The sequence below is a fragment of the Lissotriton helveticus genome, chromosome 2_1 (genome assembly GCF_964261635.1).
Source record: "Lissotriton helveticus chromosome 2_1, aLisHel1.1, whole genome shotgun sequence".
NCBI lineage: Eukaryota > Metazoa > Chordata > Amphibia > Caudata > Salamandridae > Lissotriton > Lissotriton helveticus.
Genome location: NC_136059.1, coordinates 272,079,485 through 272,096,132, shown reverse-complemented (window position 1 = coordinate 272,096,132; position 16,648 = coordinate 272,079,485).

Sequence of the window (16,648 nt, the reverse complement as noted above, 5' to 3'; positions counted from 1 at the left end):
TATGGACATTTTATACTCCCGTAGAAAAAGAGTCGGTTGGAGTGTTGTCGTAATGAATCGTACTTGCTGGGTCGGAAAAAGCTGCTTCGATCTGTACGGACGTCTCGTACTGCGTGTTCCGAATGCGATTTGTACGTATTTTTAAGTGGTAATGTCTTTTGTACGATTCGTATGGAGATCTGCTTTGGGTTCGGATCGTACTTCATTGTACGTACGGGGACGTTGAAGGTGTACGATTTGTAGGGAAAAATGCTCCGTACGGATTTTGCCGAATCGGAATCGACCCCTTAATGTCATATAAATTAAATAAATTCCAATAATATGTAATAATATGTAATACTATAAATTAAAGTTCCATTATATAAACACACATACATACATAAATATGTATTTGTGTGTATATTTATATATATCCATATACACAAATTACCTATCTATAGTTAGGGCCTAGTTTCCATAGGAAAAGAGTTTTTTTTCCCAGTAACTTTGGCGCTGGTTGATGAATCTCTGCGAATTTTTTTTTTTAAAAATGGCCACCTCTGGTCAGCTTCTGTCTTGAAAGTTTCGGGGTGATTCGTCAAGTGGGGGCTGAGAAAAAAGGAGGGTCCCAAAACATGTTTTCCCCATGTAAATTTAAGTAGGAAACTTTAGACAAATCTACCGCTGGTACTGCTGAACGGAATTACACTAAATTTGGCAAAAAGGTAGGTCTTGGTTCAGAAAGAGCCCTTTTTTTAAATGGTGTAAATCCGATCAGTTGTTTCTGAGAATTTAGAAAAAGAATGGGTTCGATATCTGTCCTCCATAGGAAATTTTGGACAAAGCTATAACCCGAACTGCTGAACGGAATTGCACCAAATTCAGCAACAAGGTAGCCCTTGATTCAGGAAGAGCCCTTTCTGTTAAATGGTGTAAATCCGTTCTGTAGTTGCTGAGAAATTAGAAAAAGCAAGTTTCGATATTTGAGCACTGAGGACCCCCAGGGCCTCCCATAATTTATTTTTTTTATGAAAAAAGATCGAAGTCATGGTGGGTGTGCGACGCCTGCCGTGAAAATTTTAAAAGAAACAAGTGCTGGTTTCCACGCATTGTTTTTCAAAATGTAAATGTAAATGTTTTTGTACTTGTATCGCGCACAGCTACCTGCAGTGGGTTTCCCAGCGCTTGTACGAATACCGCAAGGGAACCCTTCCTGGCTTTCCCTGTGAAATGTCCACTCCTGGGCACCCCCATGGTGCAGACCAGGCATCCCTCGCGTTGTGGGGGCCGTTGTGGAGACTAAGCAAGCTATTGCCCAGAGTTGCAGCGTGGGACCCATGATCAGAACAGGCACTGAGGTGAGAATATCCGGTCAGGGGAATTAATGAGCCCGAGACCTGCCAAGGCGGAAATCGAACCCTGGTCCCTGGCCAGAGCTCTGCATCGAGTCTGCCTGCTCTAACCATTGAGCCAAACTTCTCCCGGGGACCACCACCTACCCGGGGCGTTGATAATAAACTGGGGGGGGCACGTGGTCTACCCCGCAGCCTCAGGGACTACCATCTCCCCAGGGCTCTGTTTTAAAATAAAAGTTATGTGTGAGGGGAAGAGCCCCCCCCACATGCCCTGGGCACCACCACCTCTACAGGGCACTTAAAATTGAAATTTGGAGGTCCATTATGGACCCTAAAAGCCCCAAGGACCACCACCTCCTGGGGTTTTAGAAATCTTGGAAGGGAGGCTGTGTGGCCCTGGGGACCGCCACCCACCAGGGCCGGCTCCTACAATGTTCAGGGAGGACTACCCCCTGGACCATGCTGTTTGCTATGGCAAGGTGGAAGCCGTGCGGCTCACGGCCTGTCAGAGCAAACTCTGCTTTGCTTCATTGAAGCAAGAGCAGGGAAACCTACCTTTGCTTCAATGAAGCTAAGCAGGATTGCTTTTGGGCAAGGGGAGCTGCATGTGAGCAGCTCTCCTTGCTCAAAAGCAATGCCGGCTCCTGCAGGAGGCAGGGATCCTGCGGGATCGTGGGGGCATTGGGGCTCCCCCATAGTCCCCAATGAGCGACCATGGCCCGGGGATGGTGTCCCCGGGGTCAAAAATGGCCCGGGAGTGGGTACCACTCGCCCCTCTCCTTTAAAATGAAAAAACATTTGGGATGCCTGGGCGGAGGGGGGCACGGGGGTTAGGTCCCCGGGACGAATATAAATTAATGGAAGTAGACACTTTTTTGGGCAAAGTTTGGAGTTGCGACCCGAGCTCGGTGCTCAGCGCAGCACCCTAGTGTGAATGCGATGGGTGAGCGGCACCAAGCAGAAATAATGAAGATTATTTTTTAAAAGCGTGGTTTTATGTTGGGTTATTGGGTGGCTGTAAAAAGAGCCCTTGTTTTTATTGAGAGATTGTTGTAGCTACATGTAAGTGCGGATGCAGATCTTCAGGTTGTTGAGAAACACTCTGTTGCATTGATCAGTGAAGTGTACTCCATCACTTCTGTAGATGCCATCAATATGGAAGCGTAGATTGTTGGTATAGATGGAGCCAATCCTATGGTCTCTGAGATAAGCAGAAACAGCTTTATTGACATTTTTTCGAGCTTTCTCAATCTGAGGACAAAATTGATTGGACCAGTTCCATTTCTGTCTTTGGCATATGTTAGAGTATACAAAGACAGTTTGGGGGAAAAGCAACTTCAATTCTGCAAAGGTGTCCTTCATTAGCATTTCCAGACCTACCCCAGTCAATGTGCCTAGGTCATTGCAACCACAGTGCACAATCATGAGGTCAGGGGGTTGGAGAAGCAAAAAGGTTTTAACCAAAGGCTTTAATTGATGCCACTTTAATACTCTCTGTCCAATACATTTAATGTCTACATTTTTCGAAGCTAGGTCTTTGTCAATACCTCTGCATTCAGCATACCTTTTGCACCTTGAAACATAGCTGTTCCCAACAATCCACACTGAAAGCATCTTGAAGGGATGACTGGAAGTAATGAAAAGATGTCTGTAGCTGAAGTAGTCAGTTGGTAGAATGAGAGGCGTCTAAAATGGTGGACAAGATGCTGTTTTTAAGAAAGCAGAGAATTGATTGGCTGTTTAAGAACTTTGCACATAAAAAAGGGTACAGTAGAAAGGATATGGTCATATTTTGCAAAGTCAACCACACCTGCTGTTTGCATTTGCAACATTGTGTGGTGAACTTGAAAATATGGGGAACTTGTGACCCGTCAATTTAGTTGAGTGTTTCATGAACTGTTACTAAGGAAACTTGCATTAAGCAGAATGGAGGTAGAAGTCAGTTGCTAAGGGTTTTTATGTGTAACCATTAGATGTGCTCCCGCCTGATAGTGCAGACAAAGGAGCTTTCAACCCTAATGTTAGTTTGTGACCTGCTTGCATTCAGGCAATGTGATGTGGCTTGTTGGGGGTGGGGTAGGATGTGTGCGACTTTGGGATTCATGTTTGACATGTCTTGCATGTGGCAAATGTGTGGCATCACTGTGTGTTATGTTGCCACACAGCTGCTCCTCCCTCCCTCTGAGACTATTTACTTGTGTGCGCTGCGTGGTTGCATCACTTAAACTCCTACAGCACATCATTCTCATGCTTTTCTGAGTATGTCCACAAGCCTGACAACGACACACTGACGTGAGTGTAGGCCTATGGTAAGGATAGGGCGGACACAGATGTAGAGTTCATGCCTGGTGAAGTTGCGCTGTGAGCAGGGCTAGGCATGTGGCTCATGCTGCAGCAGTACAGAGACACACAACACTTGGCATGTATGAGCCAATACCCCAAGCGCTCTTGTGCTCCTTCATTTCTGTGTTCGTGCGAGCCCCCACTCCGGGTGCATGCTACATTACAACATTGTGTGTGCCATGTGGTGCCGACACTAAAACACAGACACACACATTAGTTACTTCCTTGTGGAGTTCAGAACTGTACCACGGCCAGAGGCCTGGGCAAATTCTGCACACCCCTACACTGTACTGGCGTACGCCGGCTCTGCCCACTCAGCTTACGCTTACAGGGGGGGTGACAAGGCTACATTACTGAGGTCTTCTCCACTGCCAGAGGTAACATGGATGCATCCGCTATCCACAGCACAATGTAATGTGGTAGGGCCCGGGGCCATCATAAATACATAATGAACATACGAACACAGCTACATAGATAGTGGAACTAGCTACGGGCACGTGCACCCGGCCCTTTTTTATTACCACGGTCACATGTCCAGTGACGCCTGTGCACGATACGTGTGGGGTGAGTGTAAGCCAACCTTCAGGGAATGATTGGTGCTGGCAACGACTACAACAGTGATCATCGGATTACACACAGAGATTCAATCATAAAGGGTCCATGACTTGTGGTGCACTAAGGTAGGGGTACCAGATCTGATATCACACACAAAAGATTCTATCGTAAAGAGTTCATGACTTGTGGTGCACTGAGGTAGGGACACTAAAGATGAGCATGCTCATATGAAGGAAATCTTAATGTCTCTTCAGGATATTCCTGCTGCCTGAGGTGACATTGTTGCATCTGGTGTCTACAGCACGAACATTAATCCTAAAGGGTCAATGAGTTGTGATGCACAGAGTTAGTGGCACCTGAAGAGTTCTGCTTGTGAACAGCCAGCAATTATGGCGTGTTCTTGCAAGTCAGGATTGGATTGGATATGTGTGAGACCTGCTGACCGCAGTGTAGGCTGGAGGCAGCAGTCAGCAAGGGCCCACAACCACATGGCATTGACTTGAGCTGCACAGAGTTAGGGGCACCTGAAGCATTTAGTGTGTGCGCAGCCAGTGATGATGCGTCATCCGGGCGGGCCGCACTGGATGCAATGTCTTTTGCCTACTGGACTCTGCAATTAGTAAATGTAGACTCGGTTTTAATTGGGAGCCCTGCTGACCGCAGTGTAGGCCGGAGGCTGTGGTCAGCAAGGGTAAACAGCCACGTGGCGTTGACTTGAGCTGCACAGGGTTAGTGGCACCTGAAGCACTCAGCGTGTGCACAGCCAGTGATGATGCATCATCGTCCGGGAAGGACGCACTGGATGCAATATCTGTTGCCTACTGGACTCTGCAATTAATGAATCAAGACTGAATTTGAATTTTGAGCCCTGCTGACCACGGTGTAGGCCAGAGGCAGCGGTCAGCAAGGGCCCACAGCCACCTGACATTGACTTGAGCGGCACAGAGTTAGTGGCACCTGAAGCACTCAGCGTGTTCGCAGCCAACGATGATGCATTGACTGGCTGGGCCGCACTGGAAGCAATGTCTTTTGCCTAATGAATTCTGCCGAAATAAGGCCACGTGGCTATGACTTGTGATGCATTGAGTTAGTGGCGACTGAGCACTCAGCGTATGCGCAGCCAGGGATGATGCGTGGTCCGGGCGGGCTGCACTGGTAGCAATGTCTGTTGCCTGCTGGACTCTGTCATCTGCAATCGCGTCTTGATCTGAATTGTGAGCTCTGCTGTCCACAGTGTCGGCCGGAGGCAGCGGTCAGCAAGGGCCCACAGTCACATGGCGTTGACTTGAGCTGCACAGAGTTAGTGGCACCTGAAGCACTCAGCGTGTGTGCAGCCAGCGATGTTGCGTGGTCCAGGCGGGCCGCACTGGGAGCAATGTCTTTTGCCTAATAAATTCTGCCTCAATAAGGCTATGTGGTGGTGACTTGTGGTGCACTGAGTTAGTGGCACCTGAAACACTCAGCGTGTGCGCAGCTAGCGATGATGCGTGGTTCGGGCGGGCCGTACTGGTCGTAATGTCTTTTGCCTACTGAACCGCATCATCTGCAATCGCAACTCGACCTGAATTGTGAGCCCTCCTGCAGTGCAGGCCGGAGGTCGCTGTCAGCAAGGGCCCACAGCCACGTGGCGTTGACTTGAGCTGCACATTGAGTGGCACCTGAAGCACTCAGTGTGTGCACAGCCAGTGATTACGCGTGGTCTGCCTGGGTTGCACTGGGAGCAATGTCTGTTGCCTACTGGACTGTGTCATCTGCAATCGCGACTCAATCTGAATTGTGAGCCCTGCTGTCCGCAGTGTAGATCGAAGGCAGTAGTTCACAGAGACATAACTGTGCGGTGCTGTGCAGCTGGGTTTGCAAGGGACCTGCGTCGAGGAGGCCGGCGGTGGCCTCTTGGCAGTGTGAGGGCCACCGACTTGGCAGACATGTTGGTCTTTCTGGAAGTGAACCCAGCCTAGAGCCCCGGCCTATTTATTCACACTCCTACACAGGAGTTACATATGTTGGACCAGCCCACTCCGCTTACGCTTACAGGGGGACGACACAGCTACATGGCCAAGATCTTCCCCACTGCCTGAAGTAACATGGTTGTGTCCACTGTCCAGAACACTACAAGCACCAGCAGTATATGCCCACATGGAGAGGTCTGTGCACTGCATAGTGAGGTCTGTCCAGCACATCACCACCACACACTTGGCATTGTGTGCATTCTTATTCATGGTTACTTGTCTCCTTCACACATACTTCATTCCCACCTCTCCCAACATTCAGCTATTGTGTGGATGAGGTGCCATGCCATTTTCGGAACATCCGCTGTCTTCTTCTGTGCTGCCTCAGTGGTAGTTAGGGAGGGGTATGTGGTGCGGGTCATGGAGTGGTGACGGTGTATGTTGTTGCCCTCTTGGGTTTCCGAGCTGCATGATCAAGAGTTCCATGACATGTGTGGGTCTTCAGATGTGACTCAGGGCTTGCCTCCCTTCCATACTGTAGGTAGTCGTCCTGCTTTGCACCAGTTAAAGGCAGTTGTAAAATTCCTACTGCTAAAGCGTCTAATCTCTTATATTTGGATCGCATCGCAGATTTGGCTGGTCATTAAATATATCAGAAAGTGGTGTTTTTGTATTTTTTTGCACTGGAACGCCTACTCTGCATATCATTATCTTTAGTTGTCGCTCTCATCCACGGCGATATTTTTTGCGGACGCTATCGCTGGAAAACTGGCAATATCGGTAGTTTGCACCAGGTTGAAAGTGGAACGATAATTGTTTTGTCACTTTTGCTGCACTAAAGTGCTGATAACTTGGCGATAAGTCCTTGAGAATACACCCCATCGTTTTCAAAATGTTTTCGTTCAGATTCTTGCACCCAGCTGCTTCTTTTAAAAAAAAAAATTTGGGGGGCCTTGGGATCTTTTTGGGATCCCCTGAACAGGCCTAGGGTGTTTGTACCCTGCCCACTTTTCTTGTTTTTTCACCTTTTTTAAAAATCTTTTCTTGTGATTCGCATGTAGCTACAACAAACTCCTAATAAACACAAGGGCTCGTTTTAGAGCCATCCTATAACCCAACAGTGGGGACTTATCGTGGAGTTATCGGCACTTTAGCACAGCAAAAGTCACAAAAGACTTATTGCCCCACTCTCAATTTGGTGCACACTGCCACATTGCCCATAGGTTGACAGTACCAACACAGTGGACAACCAACATCCCACCACAGACAAAGCTGTTGGATGTGCTGCACCTGTTGATCTCTGGTGCCTTCGAACCAACAACTGCCAGAGTCGGAGGAGTATCACAGCCAACCCTATTAACATGTTGTAGATGCATATCCACAAAAGGAACGGTGGTCCCCTGTATCCGCACCACACGCTCGTCCCAACAGCTGGAGACCAAGCAAGGTAACCTCGCATTTGCAGGCTTCCTGCACGTGTTGGGGGCAATTGATTGCACACATGTAACACTCGTGCCCCCTGCCGACACTGCACACAATCACCGCAACAGAAACCCCACGCATTCTAACAATGTGAAGGCAAAACGGGGCCACTGGGGCCTGTACACTAATGTTGTGGCAAACTTCCCAGGCAGTGGGCATGATTCCTACATCTTCCGCAAGCACCTTCAGCCCGAGTCCCCAGACCCAGTCCGCCACCCAGCGAAGACTGCCCGACCCTGCGCACCCAGACCTCAATGCTCACCTGCCGCCACCGACATGTCTCCAAGAGGGCCCACAACGTGCCAGAGCAACCTCCTCAGCCATATGAATTCAGCGCCATAGGCCCCCAGCGCATCCTACTGCACTGCACCGAGAAGTCTTGTTTGTACAGCCTGCTGCCTTTGGTGTACACGCGTTCCAGCTGAGCTCACAATTCAAATCAGGTCTTGATTGCCAGGATGGCGTAGGAAGGCATACGCATCATTGCCGGCTGCCATGGGGTCCTCATCGAGCCCAACACTTTTTAATATCTACGTGATATCCTTGGCTTGCCTGATAAGACCTTTCGGTTTCCAATGGACCTCGTATGCGGATGACACTCAAATAGTGATATCCCTTAAAGATGGAGAGGAAAAAAGAAACAGGAGTACACGTTCATGATTGCATGAAGGCCATAGTAAGATGGATGTCGACTAATTGTTTAAAATTAAATTCCAGCATAACCGAGGTTTTGGTATTCGGAAATAATCCTCATGCATGGACACCTGACTGGTGGGCAGCAGACCTGGGCACCTGCCCTACACCTACCCTGAAAGCAAAAAATTTAGGGGTAACAATAGATAACTGACTGACATTCATATAAGTTCTGTGATATCTGCATGTTTCCTGATACTGAGAATCCTAAAGAAAATAAACCCTATGTCTCAGAAGAAAATCTCAGGATGGTGGTCACGGTACTTGTAATGGCGCGACTAGATTACTGCAACAGCCTCTATCTGAATGCCCAAAAACAGCACATCAATAGGCTTCAGATAGCCCAAAATGCAGCAGCTAGGCTGTTGTCAGGCACACCCAAATTTGTCTCGGTGGAAAAATAATTAACTCAGCTGCACTGGCTTCCTGTGAAACACAGGGTACGATTTAAGACCCTCTGCATAGCCTTCGAAGCCCTTAACGGAATAGGCCCTGACCATTTGAGGCAAAGGTTCAAATGGTATATCCCCATTAGGACCCTTCGGTCCACAGGAGCAAAAAATGTCCAAATCCCTACTTTTAAAAAAATCAGTTGGGGAGGTAGGAGTTTTATTACATGCACATCCAAGGCTTGTAACGACCTGCTGTTCCACCTGAGGAATGCTGCTGATCTCCTCTCCTTTAGAAAGGGACTGAACACTTGGATGTTTACTCATTGACCTTCTCTCCGCTAACGTAAAGGCAGGGCATAGTACCAGGATGCCTCAGGGTCACCGCTGCGCTCTATAAATCCAATTAACATAACATAACATAACACACTTGCTCAACTTTGGCGGCACTAACTCAGTCCAGCTCAAGTCATCACCACGTGCTGGGAGGCCCGTGTCGGCCAAAGTGCCTCGGCTGCCACCAACTCTGTGTACCTCATGTCATCGCCACGTTGCGGGAGGCCCGTGTCGGCCAAAGTCCCTCAGCTGCCACCAACCCTGTGCACTTCAAGTCATGGGCCCTCTATGATTGACTATACTGGTGCGGATGCCATCATGTCACCTCCGGCAATGGGGTATATGATGTGGTAGGTCTCTAGGCCCTAATGCATAAATATTAACCACACGGACACACCCAGATAGAAAGTGGAAATGGCGTCAAGCATGTGCATTCTGCCCTTTTTATTGGCAGGGTCACATGTCCGGTGACGCCTGTGCTGTATGGGTGGGGTGTGGGTGTAAACCAGCCCTGAGGGAGTGGCTGTGGCATGTTGGCAACTAGACCTGTGAGCAGGAGAGCACTACAGGGAAGACCTGGGACATGTAGCGTTGTCCCCCCCCTGTAAGCGTAAGCAGAGTGGGATGGCCTGGTGTATGCCAGTCCAGCCTAGAGGTGTGAACAATGACCCCAGGGCTCTGGGCGTGGTTCCGTCCTGAGCTGGACAAGGAAGTAACTAATGGGTGTGTCTCTGTTGTAGTGTCGGCGCCACCCGGATTGCAATCGATAATGTTTCACCATGTGACTCAAGTCCCACAACATGAGCAACATGGACGTAAGAAGGAATCACTGACCCTACATTCATTCATACTTCTACACTTGAATGATCATAGGCATCTGGGTGAATTTGAATGTTTAATGCACATTCAGTGGAGTGTTGTTTTAAGGTATTTTCTCCTCTTCTTTTTGGTATAGCCAGTACTATGTACTCATCCAATCACTCTGCCAATTCCCAAGCACTTATAAATTCACCATGCACTCTCCTTGCAGCACTCTAATCATTCAGTCAGTATACATGTACTCATGTAATGACCCAGTCACTAACACATGCACTGCTACAATCCTCTGTACACTACCCATTCACTCCTCTAACCAACTAAACTCTACTCATTTTCTCCTTCAATTCCCCAAGTACTACCCATGCAGTCCAGCAATCACCCTGTCATGCCCCATGCACTCCTCCAATCACCCAGCCAGTACTATGTACTTATCCAATCACTCCACCAATACCCAAGCACTTGCAAACTCACCATGAGCTCTCCTTGTAGTACTCCAATCATCCAGTTAGTACCCACGTACTTATGCAATGACCCTGTCACTAACACATGCACTGCTACAATCCCCTGTGCACTACCCTTGCAGTCCTCTAACCACCTACACACTACTCATTTGCTCCTTGAACTACACAGGTAGTACCCATGCACTCCAGCAATCACCCTGTCACTACCCATGTACTCTTCCAATCAACCAGGCAGTACCATGTACTTATCCAATCACTCCGCTAATACCCATTCACTTATAAATCCACAATGCACTATCCATGCAGTACTCTAATTATCCAGTCAGTACCCATTTACTCATGCAATGATCCAGGCACTAACCATGCACTGTCCCAATCACGGAAGTACTACTCATATACTCATGGAATAACTCAAGCATTAACCATGAACTGATGAAATCATACATTCAGTACCTTTGCAGTTCTACAATCACCCACACAGTGCCCTTGCTCTCATGCAATCATTCAGGAAATTTTACTTTTTTTAACCAATAGATGTGGTTCTGTAAGAACCAAATTCTTTGTTTTTTTCAACAATTGTTTTTTTTGTATTATTTTAACACATTTTTTCTTTTTTTGTGTGTTTTTGATTTTTTTTAAACAAAAGAAGATTGAAAACAGCAAATGAGCTGTTTAACAAAAAGCAAAGAAAACAACATTTTAAAGCACATTATTAAATTTTTTTTAATTTATGTGTTTTGATGCCACTCGTAATAATGTCCATGCACAGCACCGTGATGCACAGTTTGGCCACTTCAAACAGTTCAGGAACAATATGTGGCCATGGTGCAGGAGGAGGATATTGTTGAGAAGAGGTAGAAGGGGTGTTTAGGTGTTGCTGTGCCGCTTCATTCAATTGTCTTTTCCTCTCTTCCCTGGCCAAGTGTACAGGATGGAGAGTTTTGAGATGTTTCTTCATGCTAGATGTCCTTAATGAATATTTCTTGTCTGATCCCCGTGACAAAATCTGCTCACAAATGGTGAAAGTCAGTTTGCGAGCATTCACCTTCTTCTCGCCCTCTGGCACCTTAAAAAAGGCCCACGCAACACTCTCCTTACTTTTATTTTTGCGAGTTTTTTTAATTCTTTTTTATTATAGTCATTACCAGCAAAGCCAAAAACTGTTGGTCGGTGCGTGAATACATTGTATATCATCATTACTTTTTCCCACATCATTAATACAATAATCATTATTACAGTGGCATACAGTTCTCCGGATTCCACAACCATACCCCTCATGCAGTTTGTGCTACCTTCTTTACGGTTTTATATCCGTACTGTCCTCTCTCTGTTCTTGCGGTGGTTCACAAACGTTTCCCCTGAACGTATTCCATGCCCCCCATATCTTGCTCCATTTCCAGGGACATCCATGATTAATGAATACTGTTCTCTCGGCCACCATAGCCATGTCCATATCCTTGCACCAGGCGGCCAGAGTCAGCACTTCCACCGCCCCCCACTTTTGCGCAATATTGCATTTAGCGACCATTATCCCCAGCGTAGCAGAGTCCTGCGCCGGATGAGTAAGGTCATTTGGCTCCCATATATTTAACAAACTCCTCTTGGGCTCCTGAACCAATGACACCCCTGCTGACTGCGATATTGTTCTCATTACTTTTTTCCAGTAGTCAGCGATTGTAGGGCAGTGCCACACGGTATGGTAATAAGTGCCCTCCTCCCCATATCTTCTAAGGCAATATGGATGTGGTGTTTTTTTCATCTTAGATAGGGTGTGTCTAGTGTAGTAGATACAGTCTAAGATTTTGAGCTGCACTAGTTGGAGTCGTGAGGGTATACCAACCTCCCGTGGCGAGGCCAATGCCTCCTGCCAGTCTGTGTCATCAAGGTCCCGGACTTCACAGGACCATTTCTCCCTCAGTGGTGCTGTGAGGTCCAGAAGGTTATTAGCTAAGTTCCGATAAGTGAATGATGTAGCCCGCTTATGCATAAAGTCAGTCAAAAACCTGTCCTCTAAGGGGGATGCCTCCGGCACCTCGGTTCCAGGTGGTATGGCCGTTGTCAGTGCGTGCTTTATCTGCATGTATTGAAAAATTTCAGAGGATGCCAATTCGTATTGCTGCTGGAGATGTTCGAATGTAACTATTTCTCCCTTAGTCCACATGTCCCCCACTGTGGATATGCCTATTGCATCCCACTGCTCAAAACCTTTGCTATTTCTGAGTCTTCCCAGCTGCTTGGTGTCCCAAAGAGGAGTGAGTTGGGTTATAACTCCCTGCCAACCCATTTTAGCCTGTGCAGCATGCCATATGTTGACTGTGTGTTTTGTGGGCCCTATAAGCGCAGGGGTTTGCCCCCTGTTGTAGAGAGCAGAAAGCATATTTTCGGTACCCAACAGGAATCTGTCCGCTTTATATGCGGGGTCTACCTGTGGGGCATGTATCCCCTGGTTGATTACCTTTAGTTGCGCCGCCCAGTAGTAAAAGTGTATGTCTGGGAGTGCTATACCACCATCGTACCATCCACGAGTCAACTTGTTTTGCACTATGCATGCCGGCTTATTACCCCACAATAGGCTGGAAACTTGGGCTGCTATCGATTTAAAGTAGCTTGGTGGTACTGGGAACAGCGTGTTTTGCAGCGCATACAGAAATCAAATAAGCGCCATCATTTTAAAAAGTGCTGCTTTTCCCAGCAGCGTCAGTGGCAATGATCCCCAGTGTGTTACATCTCTCTTTAGATGCTCCAGTGGAGGCACCAGATTGTTGATAAAGAAGTCATCTGAAGTGGCTGTTATGTATATACCTAAATATTTAAATTTGCTGTCCGTGACTTGGAGCGGGCAGACTTCAGGGAGTTGCGATGGGGGGCGTGTAATACATATAACATAGATTTGGACCAGTTTATGGTTTATCCCAATGCCCGTCCAAAGATCTCGTAAATATTCAGGAGAACCTGTATGGAGCACCTGGGGGAGGCCATATACAACAATACATCACTCGCGTAAAGGGAGATGCGGTCTTCCCATTCGTCTGTCCACTTTAGCCCCAGTACCGTTGGTTCCCACCTAATCCACACCACCAGCGGCTCCAGCACCAGGGCAAAGAGCAGTGGCAATAAGGGACAGCCTTGGTGTGTCCCCTTCGCCAGTGGGAAATCACCAGAAATGTGTCCATTGGCCGTGACGTGTGCCACCGACTTAGTGTACAAGAGACGAACCCATGCACAAAATTTGAGGCCAAAGCCCAAGTGGTGCGGCACTGCAAACAGGAAGGGCCATTCAACCATATTGAACGCCATTCTTGTGTCCAAAGACAGTATGACAGCTGGTTCTTGAAGATATGGAATTCGGGCCATCACTTCATGTGAATGTCTCAAGTTCAGTGCCGTATTTCTGCCTGGCATAAACCCGGACTGGTTTGGAAGTATCAAGGTAATAAGATGCGGTGTTAGTCTAATCGCCAATAACTTCGCAAGAATTTTTGCCTCTGCATTGATCAGCTATATTGGGCAATAGGAGGTACATTCTCTAGCAGGCTTTCCCGGTTTAGGGTATCACCACTATGGTGGCTAGCCGCTGATCGAGCGGTAGTTTGCCCTCACGCAGGCTGTCGGAGTACATGTGTTGAAGATATGGGGCAATAGTCCCCGCCGTCTTTTTATATAGCTCTACAGGTATACCATTAGGACCTACCGCTTTACCAGATTGTAATGATCGGATCGTCACTTGTAGTTCCTCCACCGTGAGGTCAGTCTCAAGTGTGAGGCCCGCCTCCGGGGTGAACTTAGGCATTGCTAGGAATGACCCTGGCGCGATATCCGGAATGTACAGTAGCGAGGTGCACGCAGGCATTGTGTGGGTTGCATATATGCTATGCGAGTCCTGTGAATTAATAAAAAAAACAAATGAATATAGTTTCCAAACTTTAAATTATTCTCAAATGTTGTTTAATATATAAATATATATGTAGGATTGAGGCACATTAAACTTAGAAATTCTCATTTTAAAAAACATTGAAATCCACTTAAAAAACGTAGGTTTCAGGCCCATTATAGTTAGGAATTAGCATTTAAAAAACCTTTGAAATTCACACAAAAAAATCATAGGTTTCAGGGATGTTATAGTTAGAAAAAAGCATTTAAAAAACCTTGGAAATTCACTGATAAAACCATAGGTTTCAGGGACATTATAGTTAGTTGGGCATTTCACTCGTACAAAACCAGAGAAATTCTACTGTTATAGGTAGTTCAGCTTACTATAACTCGTGCACCTGCAATGCACTGCTGATGATGTCACATATTACATTATCCATGACATGGTCAGTGACATCACTGATGACATCTCAAATGACATCACTGATGACATCATCCAAATTATCATCTGATGCACCTACTCACACCCTAATATTACCTTTGAAACACCTACTCTAAAATACAGACAACCATCCTCGAAACCATAGACACACCAATACCAGTTACTACATACCCACTCACTAATTCCTAGGTCTACGCACACATCCACTCATACATGCAGTCACTCATCAGTACAGCACTATCATATGCACTCATGCACCAATATAGACACTCACACACCGCCACTCATCCATAGCATTACTCACACAACTAGTCAGTCACACTTCCATTTACTCACCTATACAGTTATACAAAAACAAGCTCACTTATTCATACAGACACTAACACATACTTACTCTCTTATACAATCACTGATACAACCACACACTCATCCACTCTCACAATCACTCACTCTCACATGTAGGTCATTTATACACTCTGACACTCACATATATTACCTTTCACATATGTAGTTGCTGACACACTGAGATATCCATTCACTCACCAACACACACACACATACACACACTCACCCACCCATACACCCCTGCACTATTAAACCCATACACCCAGTGAATCACCCACTCACACATCCATGCACTGTGTCACACCCCCCCACCCACACAGAGACTCAGGCACCCATACAGATACTCAGACAACCAATCAATAACCCACATAGACACTTGTTTAGCTACTCACCAACTCATGAAACCACTTACACACCAACTGACAGACTGATACAGTCATTTACATAGTTTAGTGACTAACCCATGCATTCACTAAGACACGTTTAATTACTCACTTATACAGACAGCCACGCACTTACTAAATCATCCATTCAAACACTTGTACACGCACTCATTCTTCAATACACCTTAGCGCATAAAAATACATATATATATGTATATAAAACATATTTAAACTTTACAGAAACACACAGTCACTGGATGATGTCATCAGTGATGTCATTTGAGATGTCATCCGTGATCATCAGTGATGTCACTGATCATGTCATGAATGATGTAACATGTGACATTCTCAGCAGTGCATTGCGGGGGCACGAGTTATAGTTATCTGAACTAATTATAACAGCTGAATTTCTCTGGTTTTGTACTAGTGAAATGTCCAAATAACTATAACGTCCCTGAAACCTATGTTTTTTTCAGTGAATTTCTAAGGTTTTATAAATGCTAATTTCTAACTATAACGTCCCTGAAACCTATGGTTTTTTCAGTGAATTTCTAAGGGTTTTTAAATGTTAATTTCTAACTATAACGTCACTGAAACCTATGTTTTTTCAGTGAATATGTATACATGTACATATATGTAGATATACCCATATATATACACATATATACATATATATATGTATATCTACATATATATAGTGTAACATATTACAAATATTTATTTTACATTATATTATTTTTTTAAATATTTAAAATGTATGACTGTGAAAATAAAACATAAATATATTTTTCGAAAATAACAATAGATACTTGCCATGCCGTTCGTCGGTGTGCATTTATCACTCAAGTCCAATTGTCTTTGCTATTTTTCTGGTAAATCTTCATATGTAGATCTCGAGTAAATGTGTGAAAATAGTTCTCTGTATAGCCCAAATGTCAATACTTTGTGATCTGCTACTGCGCTCATACAACATGTATTGGACAGCTGTCACTTCTGTCTTTCATGACTTTCACTCTGCTTTCTAGGCATTTTTTAAATATGTGTTCCTAGTGGCGTGTGACTTGTCTCGCTTATGTTCAAGGAAATCTTTAATTTTTGTATTATGTTCTGTGTGTTGTCTTCTATTGTTGATATTCCTTTATCTCCACAGGATAGCCATTGTGACAATTTTCTCTCTATCGTTGCTGTCATCTTGTCCCAAATCAGTATGAGGTTGTGCAAGTGGATGTTGACATTGAGACCATCAT